This window comes from Felis catus, chromosome C1 (genome assembly GCF_018350175.1).
Source record: "Felis catus isolate Fca126 chromosome C1, F.catus_Fca126_mat1.0, whole genome shotgun sequence".
In the NCBI taxonomy this organism is placed as follows: Eukaryota; Metazoa; Chordata; class Mammalia; order Carnivora; family Felidae; genus Felis; species Felis catus.
In genome coordinates, this window is record NC_058375.1 from 184,699,605 (window position 1) to 184,719,879 (window position 20,275).

A 20,275-nucleotide genomic window follows, 5' to 3' on the forward strand; every position below is an offset into this window, starting at 1 on the left:
GTCAAGTTCTACTTGTGAGCCGAGTAGACTCTACTGTCTGTGATGTATGTAGACCTCTCTCTACCACCTACTTTATGTGGGCACTATAGCCATCACACATACACACTACTCATTTTCCCCAATCCTGGAAGACAAATATCAACCATTAGATATAGTGAACCAAATTTATCTGCTGTTGGTGATGCCTCTGCCCATATCAGTTATATTTATTTCTTGGGCAACTCATGTGTTTTGCTTTGAATAGAAGAAAAAAATGATCTAAAAAAGTTCGACAAAGAAAAACTAAGAAAGTGTTTTTGTTTATTTTGGAGTGATTTTAAGTCTAGCAGACTATGTATGTGGCTATATTGTGAGATTAATTACAACTCCTTCCAGGAGTTACTCCTTTAAATTACCACTCATTTGCAAATACAAGCATAAATGTAAATTCCTCTGATATTTTTGATAGCAAATTAAAAATGGAACAAAGGAAAGTATTGTGATATCTAGTACTATTAAGTTTTTTATTGTCCAAGTTAGGTAGGTATTCACGAAAGGCAGTACTCTTAACCTCTTTCAGACATATAAATGTAATTTTCCACTAATTATTTAAAATACATGTGAAAGAAAAATAAGAAGCTTTAAGATATTTTTTTGGGTGCCTTTAAAGACTTTTTGAAGGTCTCCTATTTTTCCTCTCTAGTCTATGCCTTCCAGGTACGTTTTTTGACAGGTAGTGGTGTCTATGGCAACATGAATAACAAGGTAGCAGCATATCCAGGGCCAGCCCCAGACAAAAGAGGCACCCCACTTCATCTCTCTTTCAGACAGTTCTAGTACTCCTGACACATTCAGATGCCAGCCCCTAGCATACAAGTTCCTCTCTGCTCAGGTCCTAACTCTTGCCTTCTGTCAGGTTGTGGTAAGGAGAAATTGACATGGCTGTGTCTTGGAGTAGCCGTATCTTTTCTAGCCCTCACACTTCTGCTGGTAACAGTTACTGCTCCCCGGCCCCAGAGAGTGACACACGTGACTCAGGCTGGCCACACCGTCTGCTTCAGTTAACTACTCCTGTGTACCAAACCACTCTACAACTTAGTGACTTAAAATACAACTGCAAGTTCTGCAGTTGGGTCCAGGGACAGTTTGTCTCTGCTCCAAGTGGCATAGATGGAGTTGACTGGGTCACCCATTAAGCTGGGAGCTTAATGAGGGATGAAATGTCACAAAATGGCTTTAGCCCCATACCTAGTGCCTCAGCTGGAATGACTAAGGAGACCAGTATGCCTTGGTTTTCCTTTAAATAGAGATTTCTCCTTATTTTTCACTCTCCCAAGCTTCTTTACATGGTAGCCGGCTCCCAAGAAGGCAATAGCAGAAAGTGCCAAGCCTCTTCAGACCTAGACAAGCAGCTGGCACAGCACCATTTTCGCAAGATACCATGTCAGCGTAGATTCAAGGGGGTGGTAAATAGATCTGTCTCCAGATGAGGGAAGTGCAATGGATGCAGAGGTGGAAGGAAGAGTTGACAGCCATGTTTGTAAACAGTCTACCACAGTATCTCACCCTAGATGGTTGGTCACCCTGGTCACCCTACCCAGAGGGTACACCTGGCATGAATTAGGCCAAAGGAACTCCCTAGATCTCCAAACTGAAACTGACAGGAAAAAGAGCAAAGAAGCAAAAAAAAAAAAAAAAACAAGAACAAAACTTTTCCTCTCAGGTTATTGATCTGGAAGGATAGAAGTCTGGTGCTGTAAGTGGCCTTCTTCTCTGGTGCAAAGAGCACAGCTAATCCTGGAAACAGAAAAAGAGAGAAAGAAAAGAGGGAGGGAGAGGGAGAGTGGGAGAGGAAATGAATGGATGAATGAATGAATGAATGAATAGGAATTGAATTCCTGGATCTGGTACCCCAGACCAGCTTAGTTTGCTTAAATTAAAGGGAAATAAGTTTCTGTTATTTTCAGTCCAGAAGTTAAAAAAAAAAAAAATCTTCAAGACCTAAAGTCATCATCTAAAAAATTTAGACACATGGAAAAGTATGTGTTTTTAGGAAGGTGGGGAGAGGCAAGCAGGAATTGGGGTAAGTTTGAGAAGAATTAGTTAAATCAAGCCCTATAGGAAACTCATTCTGTGGCTTTTTCATACTGATTTGACTTTTATAATTATATGTGCTTCTTTGTTCTTTAAAACTAATGTGAAAAGACAGAAATTTTTAATTGTGCCCTCAACAGACTAGCTTAGGGTTTGGAACTTTTAACCGCACATAGAGTGTTTTCAGATGAAGTTATTCTATAAAGTATGCCCTCAAATAGGATAAGAAAGAAAATCAATACACCAACACTGTATATTTAAATTTTTGGCATTCTAAAATTAAAAGTGCTTCCAGCATTTTAGAGGATTATTTTACTTAATAATACGCTAGGTACTTTGTTTTAGTGAGGCAAATAATGGATGTGAAGTAATAGAAAATATATATATACACATACATATACATATATATATATATATATATATATATATATATATATATATATGTATATATTGGTCTCTGTCCTGGTTCCTGGCCCAAAGCTGCTAAAACCCTTATAATTTCCTAAGTGATAAGAGTACGAGGAGCATCTTTTGTTGTAACATTTGGTCTTTGACGTGGGTTCCTGACACAGAGCTCTTATATCCCTTGGAATTTCCTGGGTGATGGGAGCATCTTTTGTTCAAGGTGACCCTGGGTAGGCTCCTGGATGGGGACTGGTCACCAGGAAGACCAAGTCATGATTAAAAGATTGGCATTTTCAGCCTCACTCCCATTCTCTGGGAGTGGAGAGGGACTGGAAATGGCATTAAAGATTGATTATACCCACATGGTGAAGCCATAGAAATTTCCACAGAAATCCAAAAGGTATTCAGAGGAGCTTTTGAGTTGGTGAACACTTAGAAGGGCCGGGAAAATGGTGCTCTGGGAGGGGACATAGAAGCTTAAGGCCCCTTCCCACATACCTTACCCTGAGTATCTCTTCCATCTAGATGTTCATCTATCCTTTATCACATCCTTTATAATAAATTAGTAAATATCAGGTAAGCTTTTCCACTCTAGCAAATTAATCAAACCCAAGGTTGTGGCAACCTCTGAATTATAACTGGTCAGTCAGAAGCCTAGGTAATAACCTTGGACTTATGTTTGGCAAGACACTGCAGTCTTATATGACCGATCCCTTAATCTGTGGGAGCTGACACTATCTCCAGTGTCAGTGCGTTAAATTGTAGGACATCCAGCTGTTGTCCCAGAATTGCTTGGTTTGTGAAAATGCCAACACATCTGGTGACCAGAAGTATCAGAAGTGTTCTCTGTGAGTAGTAAAGGAGAGACACACAGCAGAAGAAATGAGGTTTTCTTTACACTGGATTGAATTTTATATAACTATTAATGGATTTTCAAGTTGTATAACTAATACCGTATAAAGATGTGATAACAATAGCTACAATTTATTCAGTATTTATTGCGGGCTAAGCACAAAGAGAATTGCTGTATATATGTAATAGAACATAAGTGATCTTTTTCCTCTTGTACCAGCACTGCGATTTAGAATAAATAGGGTTAAGTACATTCACACCCATATATACTCCTTGGAGGGAGGAACTTTTGTTGCTCCCAAATTATTCCTATCTGAATGTATGCATATAGCAAAAAAGAATACCTCATCATAGTGACTTAACTAGACATGGGCTTATTTTTTATTAATATTTATTTATTTATTTATTTATTTTTGAAAGAGAGGGAGAGAATGTAAACAAGAGTGAGTGGGGGAGGAACAGAAAGCTAGGAAGAGAGAGAGAATCCCAAGCAGGCTCTGCTCTGTCAGCGGAGAGCCCAACACAGGGCTCTATCTCCTAACTGCGAGATCACAACCTGAGCTGAAATCAAGAGTCAGAAGCTTAACTGAATAAGCCACCCAGGTGCCCCGACGTGGGCTTATTTTTAAACAAAACAAGAAATCCAGTAGTAGTAAGTCAAGATTGGTGAAGCTACTCCAGAAAGTCATGAAGAACCCAAGTCATCATCCTTAGTATATAGTATTTATCTTCATGTTTGCAAGATGTTTCTTCTCTTCTAGAACTGGGTTTGCACTCCATACAAGAAGAAAAGAAAAGAAGGAAGGCATGTAAATCCTTATGATAATGGCCCTCAGTGAGTCACACTGTGCTTTCCCATGCCCTTTTGAGTGTGACATAGTCACTCTTTCCATAAGGAGGTGAGAGTCTCTTTCTTTGGACTTGTGATTTGCTTTCACCAAAAGGATGGTGGCAGAAGTGACGTTATATGAGTTCTAGAGCATAGGGCTTATGAGACCTTTTAGCTTCTTGCTCTAATCCTTGAGACCCTTAGAAAATCATGCTGTAAAAAATCCAATAAAACCTACATAAGGATGAGATGCCTCACGGAGCTCTGAGGGCCTCAGCCAACAGCCAGCACCAACTGTCAGATGTGTGAGTGAAGAAAGCTTGGACCCTCTAACCCAGCCTTGCTCTCACATGAGCTGCATGGTGAGCTCAGGAAAGACCAGAGAAGAACTCAGATTTTCAAGGGATAGAACTGTGAAAAATAATAAATAATAAATTATTGTTGGCTTAGGTCAACAAGTTTGGAGTGGCTTATTATGAAGCAATAGATAAATGATATACTGGGTTATGGAGCCATTCATTTCTAAGTAAGAAACAAAAACAAAAAACCTGGGCCTAAATTAAGGTACATTCCCTACTTCTAGAATAGTGGTAACTGATAACATGTGCATGACTAAATTTCAGAATTGTAATAGATCACTGATTGGATGAGACATTGGAAGTCTGAGGAGGAGTGGGTGTATACCTGCATGAGAAGGACATGAATCACTGAGGCCCAATGATGACTTTGGTAGATTGTTAGAAATGGCCACCAGGGAGTCAAAGCTCCATGAATCCCTGGATAGTCCTTCCCCCGACTCATTGAACATGGGCTGCTTAGACCAAAGACTAGTTCCAGATCCAGTTCCTGGATCCAGACCTTGGGGTCTGGACCTTAGGAGGCTTTGCAGCTGCCACTTTTGCTCTCTCACCTCCCTGAAACACCAGCTAAGGAAGCCCAGGCTAGTCAACTTGAGGGTGAGTGGCCTTCTGAGAGGGAAGCCCTGGAGAATGAACAAACTCAAGGACAGAAAAAGAAGCTCAGCCAGGCACCTTCCACCCAGCCATTCCAGCTGAGGACCAACCAGATGTGAGAGTGAGATCTATGACCCTCCAGCTCTAGCCAAGCCAGCTGCCTGCAAACACGTTAAGTGAGCACAGCCAGAACCGCCTGGAGCAGAGATAAGACACTGATCGGAGCCTAGCTCAGACAGCACGGTTAAGACTAAATAAGTGGTTATTTTTGTCTTAAGTCATCAATTTTTAAGAATATGTGTTATACACCAAAGGCAAAGCTAATGAAACTCTACCCATTCAGTCATCTTCTATCATCTCAGCTGGAAATAAGGTACACAGGTACCCTTAGGTGCCAGTCTGGAGATACCAACTACTTCAGCTTTTCATTGTCAGTGGGAGATCACAAAGGACAGGGGGCTAAGGATGTTTTCTTGGTAATCAGCCCCAAATATCTGCCACATTGCTGTATCACCTATGACTACGAAAGTGAGTGCTTATCATATAATAGGGTTTCATCAAATATGAGTAAAATTAAGTTTAAGGAGCTTCCAGCAGGCAGCTTGCCTCACAGGAATTTTTCAGAAGTACCTGGTGAGAATACTATCTCCACCCCACTATCTAATACCCACTTCTCTTCCAGCGGAGTCTGAAAGACTTGTTGGCCTCGTGGGGAGTACCATTTATATTTATATCACCTTTCCATGGAAATGAGTGGGACATGTTTCTCCAACCCGGGGCTAAGTGAAAGGGGTCACTGTTAAAGACTGGGGGCAACCTTTAAGAGAGAGAGCCTGGCACCACATTCCCTGGTGAACTGCTTTCTGAGTTTCAGACCCCCTCGTTCACTCCAGAGCCAAATATACTGAGAGTAGGACAGACGTGTGGACCCAGGACCCCCAACAGGGAGAAGAATAAAAGGATATTTGGCACCCATTTCCTGTGCTTTAAAATATAGTGCGTTAATACAAAATCTGAGGTATAATAAGATCAACAGCTCAGGAGACAATTGCCGCTGAAACATTAGTTTGTTACTCACAGTTCCCGAGAGGAGGGCATATGTTCCACCTCAAGGGACACATCAGGAAGCACCAGGGAGAAGCACTAGGGTCAATTACAGGGCCCAACGGGGGAGAGGGGGAAAGTATGGGAAAGAGCCTTTATTATGGTTTCCACAGGAAGGAAGAGGTGAGGCAATCAGGGCTAGGTGGACTGGTTTGAATCATTCTATAGGCTCTGGTGCATAGGAGCTGTTCCTAGTTGTCTGGCACCTGGCTTAGGGGCAGCAAGGACAGGTGTATAGTTGCCCAGAGTGTGGGAACCCAATAAAGAGGGCGGTTGGGAGGTATGGACTCTGAATCAGTTGGTTTGTATTTGAACAGCACGCCTCTCAGAGAAGCGGGGGGGGGGGGGGGGAGGGGTGGTTGATGGTGGGGTAGGAGTGAGGGAGATAGGCCAAGGTGAGGTGACTCAGGCATATTATCCGGTTGTCCAGAACAAGTTATGTCTGGCATATACATGTGGGACAGATGTCAAAGGATCAAGTTTACAGAAGCCAGAAACATGGTTAATATATCCTGAGGACTGGAGGTGTCTACTCCTGGTGTAGAGATTTCTGTAGGTGAGACTCCCATAGGAATTGTCAAAGTCGAAGGTGCTTCAGGAGACCAGGGTGAGAGTGCTCCAGAGAGGACAGGTGATTCCCCATCTCTGTTCTCCACTGCTCTCAGGCAGCCCCGGGAGCTCAAAGGGCCCAGGCCTTATAAGCAACATGGCTGAAAAGAGAGGTGTGATGCTTCTCAGCCTCAGCCGGGGCGAGGCTGTGTGAAGGCCTCTGCACACCTGCAGATGGCACCTCACCTGAGCAGAACTGGCACTGTCTCTGCAGTGGAGCTGGGAAGAGAAATGCTCTGGAAGAGGCTGGGTTCTGGAGTCTGGGTTCGGGAATGGAAAGTAGGAGAAGACGAAATAAACATACAAAAGGTGAAAATGCACATCACGCTCTGTTCCTGCTTACACACGGTCCACCCCAGGCCCGAGTCTGAACTGAATATGAGATTATGAGATTGAGGTTTTAAAATCACCGAGAGTGAGTTTGCTTCCGTTATACCAGAATGGTTTTTCATACACAACCTTGGTCGGTCTTAGTAGCAACCTCACGCTGTGAATGTTATTAAACCCCTCTGACAGTTAGGAAAGCGAGGTGCGGACAGGTGAACTAAAGAAACGGTTTGAGGTGGCACAGGCGAAGTGTGAACTCAGATTTATTGATGCCAACGCCTGAATTCTTAAGTCCTGAGCTATAGCAGTACCTTTCGAGTCTCGCTCGGTGGTTTTGTTGCCAATATAGTATTTGAGTCCACCTGTCCCTTTTTTCTCTAAATATTCCATTTCACTTTATATAAAGCCTGAGAGATGGTCTCATTTTTCTGACCTGGCAGCTGACAGGGCAGGAGCCATCCTAGGCCAGAGGTGGCTGCTGAGGCCAGATCTGAACTCAGAGTTTCAGATTCCTGAGACTAGTCTTTGTTCTAGTTTCGTCACCTTGCCTCTTTAATTTGCCCTGTCCTATCCGGGTAATTTCAACCAATCTTCTTTGCAAATGGGAGACAGGTTTGTAAGTACCAACTTCAGTATTCCCATGATTCCTAGAGTTCCCCTCAAGTTTTAGCTTTTCAAACTGATGTGGTGAAGTCCAATCTTCTTTCTATAAGACCATTAAGTAAATTTTTCCTAAATTATCTATTCCACATAAAAAATAGTCCTGAAGGAAACTAGAAGATCAGATCATCACGTCCCGGACTCCCTTCCGAACCATTCGAGAGACGGAAAAAGGCTGGAGGCCGGGAAGGAGAAATGATTTTATATTTACCTTTAGAAATATATTTTTGAAATACTTCTCATACAGAACCGGAGTTCAGCTTTTGATGTACTTTCCCTGTATCCTGTCATCCCCAGCACTAGTAAGTGAAAGAAGCATAGAATCAGGTGTGAAGTACAAAATTTAATTTTGTTTCAAAGAACATTTCGTCGAAACGATTAAATCGCTTTTCTAAAAAAAAAAAAAAATGACAGGATGCATCATCTGTCGAGAAGGAAGTGTGTTTTGGTTGCCACTTCAGAACTTCTGTTAAGATTGTCCAAGGCATGTGGTATGAGAGGAAGATGCACTTCCTAGGTCACTGAGCATTTGCCGCTGAACATATGCTACCTCACAATGGCGCACATCACGGCTTCGTATTGCACAGTGAGCTGAATATTTGATGGATATTCTGAATAGTAAGATAATTGATGATAGAACACGGGAGGAGAGAGCCGATAGCTTTTTTGTTGGTAGCATTTATCAGATTGTCAATTAAAGGCTTGTCGTGTGGTGGAGAAAAAATATTTATTGCTGTGGCAGTCATCAAGTGCCTGTGGCCGGGAGAAGGCGCAGAGATCTACCCCTTCTGGAACGACTCGCTGCTCTTTTTTGTCAGCCGAAAGTACTGTAGCATTTACATTTAGTAACAAAGATTGGGGTTGCTTGTCTTGTTTAAAGTTTATTGTGTCAGATATGTAAGCCGAATTGGCTAAGTGAAGTATGAGCTGTCTCCAATCATTTTGGGGAGGAGGGCAGCGCGTGAAAATTTTACAGCTTTGAAATATGTATGTGTAATGTACTGAAGAGAACTATTCGCTAATCCAGTGAAATGGGTTTTTAAGTGCTTCTCATGACAGCTGTAATGGGTTAATCCCCCTTTTCCATGCTCCCACGGTGGTCTTTACTCAACTTGGGTAAGACTCCCGGTTCACACACCCTCCTCCACAGACTACAAATGCTATGGAAGCAGGAACCAGGCCTGTCTTGTTATGTCTGTAACTGCCAATGCCCAGCATTGGGCTTGACACAGAGTAGTCGTCCATGAATATTTGATGATTCATTGGTAGTTGCCTAAAAATGAGTTTTCCAAGATAAACAGGCAGTTAGTTGACATTTACCGTGTACCTTTAGCAAAATCTGCCTCAGAATCTTCTAACAGTAGGAAGTGGTTATGTTATTTTTAAGTGCAACAATAGTAATACTAAATCAAAGACCTATTCAGAGTAGGACGAAAATGTTAGATTTCTTCATAGGGAAGAATGCCCTGAGAACTCTAAATTATTCTGTAATGATGAGCTTTGTGTTAAAAATGATGGGTAGGTAAGAGAAATTTCAACCAGGAAGTTGTGTTCCATGACACTGGACGTTGGACTTTTTCTTATTTTTAAAAATCATCTGGCCAGTTGCTTTAATAATATCTATATATCATGACGAATTCATGTTTTTGTGCTATAGTTTAATTATAAAGCCTATCAATACTCAGTTCTCTAGATTTCAGGATCTCTAATCTCTGCATGTACTTGTACTTTAATGGTTACTTTCTGTTGATACTTTTGTAAATGTTGTGCTCTCTCTAGAAAGTTTGATGGTGACTCAAGTTTTTACTGCTTTTCAATGCCAGGCACATAAATAGGCTTAAAATTACAGTTTGCTTAAATAACCTTTTAAAATAATCTATAGATAGAAGTAATCCAATAATGATATCCTGAGATGCAGCAGCGTGGCCATTCACTTTGGCAGCCCTTAGATCACGTTCTGTGGGGCAAGGCTCTCATGAATGCCTAATATGGTCCTGAAATCTGGGACTGTGGTGGGTTTAATAAGTCCCAGCCTTTTTACAGAAACCAAAGTCAAAGACATTGTCACGATTTCTGGAGCGGCAACTGAGAGTCACTTAATATTAGAGAGAACTGGTTCCAGGGGACCAGCTTCATTCCCTGAAATCAACTAAGAATTTTTAGTTTGCTTATTCTTTCCCAGCCCACTCACCCTAAATTACAGAGCTTTCATTTCTTTGGCAACCGCTAAAAAAATGACATCAAACCAGGCGGTGGTCACTCAGCTCATACCTTCTATGTGTTCTTATAACTGTGTTTGAAAAGAAGCCTCTGCATCCTCAATTTGGTAACGCTGAATCCTGAATACCTCGAATGTGACAGTTCACATGATTTTCAGGGTCAAAGAAACTCTTAAATATCACACATTATCTTCTAGATTTTTTAAGCATATCAGAAATTGAGTGTCTTGGCTTTGCACCACGTGACCAATTATTCCACCAGATCAAGAGATGAGGAAGAGGCAATCTTGCCTTTTAAATCATGACAGCATCGTAATTGTTCTACTGCTAACAACCGTGTGTCGAATCCCCTTCTGTGCCAGCACTGTGCTCACTTACCATTTTCAGTAGCTTCATGAACTAGTACTATTCTTGCCTTCACCTTATAGATCTGGAAACTGAGGCTGAGAGAGTGTCATGCTTAAATTCATACAACTGGGAAGTGATAGATCAGCATTCAAACATAGCCAGTCTGATGTCAGCAATTAACTACTATGCTACAAAACACAGGTTATATAGACATCAGGGGAGAAGAGTGTGTTTTGAGCCATGTGCGACACAACTATCCATTCCTGTTCCAAAAAAAACAAGTTATTGAGATCTCAAGAAGATATTATAAAACTGTAAAGGCACAGGGTGGAGAACTGAGGGCAGAGTGTTTTAAACTATTTATAGACAATATTTTATAGCTGCCATCAAAATCACAAGTTAGAGCCCAACCTTCACCTAGTTCAACATATAGACACAAAAACTAAGAAACATGAATGCATGTAAAAAAAAATAAAAAGCGAATTTCATATTTGAAGCCATGAATGTTACAGGAACAGAATAAGCAGTGTATGACGTTTGGTGTGTATCTGCAGGGAGGGGGCAGACGTGTTACTGTTTATATCAAGGGATGTGAGCCAAGAAGAGTCTAAACATTTAAACAAAGGAAGGTGTCTGGGTTAAGTGCTGAGTACTCTCAACAAGCCAGGTTTCAGAGACACAGGAGTAACACAGGGGCTTTGGATGCTTTGAAAAGGAAAGCGAATGGAAGGTTGGGAGGTTTACCCTTGTTAGTGGTGAGTACTAGTTGCTGCTTGCTTTCCAGCCCTAGAGGTACAGTAACATGGTGGCAACACTCAGGGGACTGTAAGTCCACACTGCCTTTCCCGGACCCTCACTCTTCAGTTAAATCTCTGCCTCCTACCCTGTTCACCCTCATACACATTTCCTAAGGCAGATGTTTCCAACCAGACCCTCACCATCCTGGGGACGGTCCCACCTGCTGCTTTCACAGGGCTTCATCCTCTTCCTCTCCGTTCAACCTTAAATTTCTTTTTATAATCAGAATCCCATTCTTTCTGTAGAATACTTGCCTACTGGTGCCATTGACCCAAGCCCACTTTCCATTCCCTGGGAATCCTTTTTTGTTTAGTTGCTCCTGAGTGAAACTTCCATCACTGCCTCTCCCCTGGCGTGTGTGTGTGTGTGTGTGTGTGTGTGCATGCGTGTGTGCATGCACTCCTCTAGAAATCTTTGCTTGACCTCAATGTCACTGTTGCTCCTCATGGTCACTAGATTTCTCAAATTAATCACACCCAAGGGCTCTATGTTTCACTTAACTGTCAGTGCCCAGACCATGCTGTCTGAGCCTTTCTGTGGCTTCTGGTCCAACCACCTGCTGAGCCTTAACTCTGAGAGGTCCCCATTGACTGCCTTATTGTTAGAGCAAGTGTTTTTCTCCTTTCCCATTCCCCATAGCTTGTAACGTAGGTGTAAGATGATATTAACCATTCTCTCCTCTTCCAAAATCTCTCCTGATATATTTCTTCTGACTCCTTCTGTGGCTAATTTATTTGTTACCTATCTGATCATCCCCTAATCTATTTAGCAAACACTCTTTAAAGGCCCATGTTGTGCAAATATAGGTAAAAAATGCACTTACAGGAGTGAAAGCCCAGTCTGTAAGTAGGAGACAAAAAACAAAACAATTACAAAAGAGTATGGTTAATGCATCATAGAGCCATGGGAAGCTTTCTGCAAAGAGAGATGGTCTCTGATCAACTTAGAAAAGTAAGGGAAGGCTTCTAAGAGGAGGGGATACTGGGTCTACTTTGATAGGTTTTACCCAGGCAGTAGAGAAAGTAATTACAAGATTGTGCAGCAGCGGGAGAAGGCCACAGGTCTTTCAGTGAGGCTGACATGAGGCTGGCTCGGTGATAGTCACAGGAGATGGAACACTGGCTGGATATATGATGACAACAAAAAGAGCAGGCTATCGCGTTTGGAAATCAGCCTGAAGCAATAAAGGGTTTTGGCCAGTGGAGGTGACATGATCAATTTGTGGCTTAGAAATATTATTCTGGCATCGATGTGAAGAATAAATTGGAGGAGGACAAGACTTCCTTTATTTAGCTTCCTCCCTCTCCCCTGTTAAGGAAATTCTTCAAGGCCTATGCTGTTATTTCACATTCTTTTCCTGAGAGAATGTGTCCACTCCTGTGTAGTCAATTATCATAATAACTAGATGACTATTAAATATTATTTTCTGCCTCTGACCTCACTGCTTAATGAGGTCCATTCCACTTCTGTGTGCTTTAAGTAATTTCCTCTCCAGTGCTGCTGTCTTCCAACAGCAACTGGGCTTCATAGTGTGGACATGTCTTAGATCACCTCCCTTCTCTTATTCCATTGACCAGAAGCCAGCAGGTTTGATTACTCTGTATATTCTATTGCCTTCTGGATTTTTTTCTTTCCTTCCATTCCCACTCCTACCAGTGTAGCCCAGATCTATCCCATTATCTAGATTACTGATAAAGACTCTTACCTGAGACTGTCGACTATTTCTTCTTCCTCAGTTGTTCCTTTCTGGTACATACACATGAATACTGCACTGTGAAAAACAGCACGCACATAAAACAACATATAAAGCATGTTATACTGTAAAAATCATAAAATGGTCATTCATATATCTCCCACCAAGGTTAAGACTTTGAACATGGTTAATAAATTAGAAGCCTTCTGTATACTCCTCCTTAATCTCATCTCCTCCCTCCATCACCCAAAAGTAACCATAATCCTGAATTTTGCGTTTATCAACCCCTTCCATTTCTTTTAGCCACCAATGGGTAATGCATTGTTTGTTTATTTTAAAAAAACTTTATATGGGATGAATGATACTATGTGTATTCGTCAAGGACTTATTTCTTTCACTTAATATTACATTTTTGAGATTTATCTAAGTTGATGCATATATGTAGCAATAGCTTGGTTATCTTCACTGCTAGTAACATTCCATCATTCTTTTTCTATTCTACTGCTGGTTCATTATGTTAATATATATATATGTGTGTATATATATATATATATGTAATGTATATAAAATATGTATACATTTATATGTATTTTGTGATTTACATGTGAAGGCATTTCTTTTGGAAATAGGAAATGCTAGATTGTGAGGCTTGTGCATGTTCAACTTTAATGATTAATGCCAATTGGCTTTTTAATGTGGTTATATCAATTTAATACCTCCAGCAAAGTTTTTCTTGTTCTACATTCTTGACAATTTATATTGTCCCATTAAAAAAAATTTACCAATCTGATAAACGTGAAACTGTATCACATTATTATTCTAATTTGCATTTCTCTTATTATTAATTAGATTAGGCATCTTTTCATATATGTTAGGCCACTTGAGCTTCTTTTCCTATGAAATTCCTATTAGTATGCCAGGCTTTCTATTGGCCGTTTATCTTTTATTGATTCCTAGAAGTTCTTTATATATTGTAGGTTGTAACACTTTGTATTATATGTACAATTATATTCTATTTTGCTTATTTTTTATTATGGATTATTTTCCATAAATAACACATAAATCTGTAAACAAAATTACAAATGATGGTACAAGTTGGAAATTTTCATGCAGAAGTGCATTAGTTGCAGACTTTGGTTCTCAGCATTGACCACCCAAGACAAGAAAAGGGACTAACAATCTGAGAATGTTGCACAGATATCAGTAAATAAATACATATGAAGTTATATATGTTTAAGGATAAAGCTAGAGATTAATTTCTTTTTTGTCTTTTGAAACCTTGAAAATATCTAAGGACATTTTAGTGATGCTAGTTAGAAAAGTGCTCTAACAAGTATTAATCCTATTTATGGTATCCCTAAATGGCAAGATCTTGTAACCAGCCCCAGGGACATAAATTTTATCCCCAGACATTACACACCTTTTCTTACACCTTAAAACTAATAAGCTATTTTTACATCGTTACATGCATATTTTTAACATAATTCTATTTTTAATTTTTGTATGCACACCTAAAGTGGTATGCCAGCCTGGTTTTCTCCTGCTTGCAAAAGCCAATTGTGCATAACATCTTCCAGTTTCATATTCGGTGATGTCATGTTGGCAATTTAAAATCGGCAATGGTGGGAGTGTTTACACCATGGAAATTGGAGAATGCTCCACTTCATTTTTTACAGACACACCACTGCCCACCTACCATTCGTGACAAATCACTGTTGGTGACCAGTGATCACAAAGCTGCCATATCCAGTGGCTTTCTGTTTACTTGTTTTTGGCCTCAATCATATCTGATACAGCTCATCCCTACTTCTTGAAATGTTTTCTTCAGTTGGACTCCACGACTTTTTTCTACCTTGGTTCCCCAGCTACTTCACTGACCACTCTTTTTTGGTCCCCTGATCTATTTTCTTTTTATCTCTCCAGCCTCTGAATATTGGATAGCTCAAGGCTCAAACCTTAGTACTCTTGTGTTTTCTATCTATACTCACTCCTTAGGTGCACTCGCCTGGGCCGGGTCTTTAAATACCTTCCATAGACTGACTCCTCTCAAATGAGAATTTCCGGGCTTAGCAGTTCTTCCGATTAACAGACTCATACGTCAGCTCCCAGCTTGGCCTCACCTCATGAAGGTCTCATGGGCAGTTCAAATTTAAGATATCTGAAACCCAAGTTTTGATTGCTCTTCCTAAATTTGTTCTCCAGCCGTCCCCATCTCAGCGTAACACAGTTATATTCCACCAGTTACTCATACCAGAAACCTTCAATTCTTGACTCCTCTTTTCTCTCATTCCCCACCTTGGTCTAAGCCACAGTCTGATGCTCTGGATTATGCCTCCTAGCTTCTACACTTGTCCCTTCATGATCTGTGCTCCTTACAGTACAGAATACAATACATACAATAGACAGAGTAATTTTTTGAAATCACAAGTCAGATCACGTTATATCTTTGCTGAACACTTCAGTTGTTTCCATCTGACCCTGGTAAAATCCAAAGTCCGTATCACAGCTTTCAAATCCCTCTCTGATTTGACCACCCACCACCTCTTTGACCCGATCTTCTACCTTTCTGCATGGCATCTTGCCCCACTCTGGCCATGTATGCAATTTTTCAAACAGTCCAAGTCCATTTGTGCCACAGGACCTTTGCATGTAACTATTCTGTCTGTGTGTCATGCTGTTTCTTCCCAGAGCCTTAAGGCTCACTCCCTCACATGATATTTTATCAAAGAGGCCATGGTGACCATTATCTCCTCATTCTTTACCATCTCCTCCTCACCTTACTCCTTATTATCTTTCTTCATGGCACTTTTCACTACTTAGCTCATGGTTCGTGTGCTTTTTGTTTCTGTTATATATCTCCCCAATAGCACCTAAGTTAGGTAAGAAGAGAGGCCCTGTGTTCTGACTGCTATACCCCAGTAACCTAGAAAAAAAGCTTGGTCTATAGTAGGCACTTTTATTTTTTAAAATAGAGTATATGTGTGGTAGGTACTTTTCTGTTTTTAAATAAAAATGTTTAAAATAACATTTTGTTTTATTTTGTATTAGTTTTCATATGCAAAGATAATTGTAAGAAAACGGATTTTAATGCCATACTCTCATCAAGTCTGTCCATTTTATAAAGGAGATATCAAGTGTAGGAAAGAGGTTTTATGTAGTGGGAAGTGAGCTGCCCGCTTGCTAAGGTAGCCAACACAGAAAACCAGGTGTGAAAAATAAAATGTTAAAACCTACATGGATACTACAGGTATTTTGCCCACTTAGTTGTATAGCGGATGATCCTGGATAACTGTCATTTTTCTAGGTGCAAAAAAGCGGTTTGATGGGGCACATATTGGCTTTAATCTTGCTATTCACACTGATTACAAAAGTTTGCTCTTCACCAGAGAGAGTCCCATATAGACATCCCATCAGTTCTGTGAAGAATTTCTGAAATCCTCCACTTGATATCTTCCTGCCAAATTCCTGCTGACTGCAAATGAGCACAAAATGTCAGCTTTTGTTATTTGAAGCACTAATGATGGATCTGAAATATTATTCTAACTTTGATTTCAGGATTCACTCTTAAGATTTAACTGATGCAATACCCCAAGTTCTGTTAACAGAAGAATCAGATTTTAATAGGGAGCATGCTCAAATCTAAATCGATCAAATTGGGGGAAATTATTTCAAGAGTTTTTTTTTTTCAGATTCTAATAAAATTTTAAAAATCATGTCTGCCTCAAACATGTTGAATTTCTTGAGGAACAAGGGGTGTAATCCTATTGCTAAGGAATATTCTCTCTTGTTTTCTTTTGTGATTTAAAGTTTAGTCAACTGATGCAATCACAATCAATCAAATATTTAATGACAGACCAGTTCAATAAAGTTTGAATATTATAAGACTAAGTCATTTTAGCTTATTCTTATTTTTCAGTAAGAACTATCTTTATGAGAATGTGGTACTTATAAAGAAAGTAAAAGTTATAATGCCCTATCTTTCCTCAGTTCATGCATTTGTTTCCCTGAACTCTGGTTTTTAACTCATCTCTGTGTTCATTGTGACTTGTTAAATTATGTGCTGTACTCATTTCTAGAACAAAGAAAAACTGAACTGAGAGGTGAAGTGATATCTGTGACTGATCTGAAAACAAAAGCCTATTCTCCAAAACCCCAGCCCAGTTTTGAAAATACCAGAGTTGTTCTTGAAAACCTTGCAAAATCTGATATTGTTCCCCCATAAAAACAATTTAAAAGACTGGTACATTTGTATAATGTCTTTATTCAAGACAATGGGAAAGTTATGAAGTAATACCTCTATTCTTTCATGAATTAACTCATTAAGTTGGTTGTTACATGTTTCCATCTGTCATGTTTGTAGCTTTCTTTTTATCAAGACTTTATTTTTTGAGAGCAGTTTCAGATGCATAGTAAAATTGAGAGGAAAGTAGAGATTTCCACACACCCCTACCAGATTGGTACATTTGTTACCATTGATGAGCCCACACTGACATATCATTATCACTTAAAGTCTATAACTTACTTAGAGTTCACTCATGTTGTACATTCTATGTATTCTGACAAATGTATGATGACATAGATATAATCCATCATTAGGTTATCACACAGAGTAGTTTCTCTGCCCTAAAAATCCCCTGTGTTCCACCTATTCATCCCTCCCCCAACCAACCTCTGGTAACCACTGATCTTTTTACTGTCTCTACAGTCTTGCCTTTTCCAGAATGTCATATTGTTGGAATCATACAGTATTAGCCATTCAGATTGGTTTCTTTCACTTAGTAATATGTCTTTTAGGTTCCTCCATGTCTTTTAATGGTGTGACAGTTCATTTCTTTTTAGTGCTTGAATAGTATTCTGCTGTGTGATGTACCCACCATTTTCATTGATTCACCTGCTGAAGGACATCTTGGTTCCTTCCAAGTCTGAGTGATTCTGAATAAAGGTGCTATAAACTTCCATGTGCCTATTTTTGTGTAGATCTAAGTCTTCAGCTCTTTTGGGTAAATACCAAGGAATGCAATTGCTGGATCATAGAGGGAGAGTACATTTAGATTTGTAAGAAACCACCAACTTATAATTCAAAGTAGCTGTACCATTTTGCATTCCCACCAGCAGTGATTGAGAGTTCCTGTTGCTCCACATCCTCATTAGCATTTGGTGTTGTCAGTGTTCCAGATTTTGGCCACTTTGATAGGTATCTAATGGCATCTCATTATTTTAATTGGCATTTCCCTGGTGATATCTGGTGTAGAGCATTTTTTCATATGCTGATTTCCCATTTGTATATATTCTTTGGTGAAGTGTCAAGGTCTTTGGCCCATTTTAAAAATTGAGTTGTTTTTTTATTGTTGAGTTTTAAGAGTTTGTCATATATTTTGGATGAGTCCTTTATCAGATGTTCCTTTTGCAAATATTTTCTCCCACTCTGTGGTTTGTCTTCTCATTCTCTTGGCATTGTCTATGACAGAGCAGAAGCTTTTAATTTAAATGAGTCTAGCTTATCAATTATTTTCTTCATGGATCACAGCTTTGGTATTGTATCTAAAAGGTGATTGCCATATCCAAGGGCATCTGCATTTTTTCCTTTATATTCTAGGAATTTAATAGTTTTGCATTTTATACTTAGGTCTGTGATCTAATTTTTGTGAAGGGGGTAGGGTCTGTGTAAAGATTCCATTTTTTACATGTAGATGTCCAGTTGTTCCAACACCATTTATTGAGAAGACTCTCTTTGCTCCATTGTATCATCTTTGCTCCATTGTCAGAAACCAATTGTCTATTTGTGGGTCTATTTCTACGCTCTTCATTCTATTCCACTGATCTATTTGTCTTTTTTTTCCCCCACCAGTACCACTGTCTTGATTACTGTAGCTTTATACTAAGTCTTGAAGTAAGGTAGTATTAGTACTCCAACTATGTTCTTCCCTTTATTTTGTTGGCTGTTCTGGTCTTTTACCTCTCACTTATGACTTTATTATTCTAATATTGGCTAATTGTCTGGAAAATAGCTCTTGTGTTTATTTTTATTTTTTTTTAATTTATTTATTTATTTTGAGAGAGACACAGAGATAGCATGAGTGGGGGAGGGGCAGAGAGAGAGGGAGACAGAATCCCATGCAGGCTCCACACTGTCAGCACTGAGCTGAAACCAAGAGTTGGACGCTTAACTGGCTGAGCCCCCCAGATTCCCCTAATTCCTGTGCGTTTTTAAGACAACTATGTGGAATGTTAAAAAAGAAGACGATTCCCAAGTCAGTAGCATGTATCTATGGCAGCAAAGGAGTAAGACATGCACATGATTTTTTTCCATTACAGAATAAGGATCCAGACAGAGAGCCAAATCAGTATTTTTTTAAACACTTAATCATATTGGAAGAATAAAAAGGAAAAAAATATAGAATTTGTTTTAAAATGAGTACCTTTTAATTCTTAGAATAAAAGAATTAATATATTATTATACATATAATAATATATATTATATTGATATAATATCAAACCAAATATATATGTTTTGATATAGGAGCTAAAATGGAAGCTAAATACCTAGAAAAATCTGAATCCTGACACTAAGTGCTAATAAATAATTCTAATAAATAGATAACTTACCCAAAGTAATATTTTACATAGCATTTATATAAATATTAATAAACATAATATACTAAATATGTAAATACTTTATTTGTATATGCATATAGTAATATCTACTATGTGCCAACACTCTACCTGATGGTTGTAATCTGAAATGAATACAACATACCTGCTCTTAAAGATTCGTAGTCCAGTAAAAGGGAGGGGTAAGCACAGACTTAATTCCCAGGCCAGTTTGGGTATTATTATAGGGTCTAATAAAACACCTGGAAGTGGTTGTTCTTCATTCTAGTCCACAAGCTAGATTGCTTTAACTATACCCTCCCTGAGGCCCTTTATCTCAAAGGCTACAAGTAAGAGACTGGAGACTTAGAGCTGTGAGTCTCTTACCTACATGAATATTCCCATGATTTCCAGGCTCCCAGATAGGGTTACCAGATAAAGTACAAGATGTTCAGTTAAATGTACATTTCAGATGAATGTATACATTTTTAGTATAAGTATGTCCCATGCAGTATATGGGATATATTTATACTTTAAAAATTGATGTTTATCTGAAATTCAAACTATTTTTATTTGATAAATATGGCAGCTTTACTGCATGTCATTGTGATAAATGGCCCTGACCAACTTCTACCAACGTATGAAACTGGCTGACTGATTTTGTACACACACATACACACGCACACCTCACCTGGTTATCTCCTACTCCATCTTACTCCACTATTGTGTCAAGATTTTTTTCAAAATATCCAGTGGTACAACTTTTATTTAACCCAGTCTTTATTATAGCTTTTCTTTTCCCAGAACTTTGTCA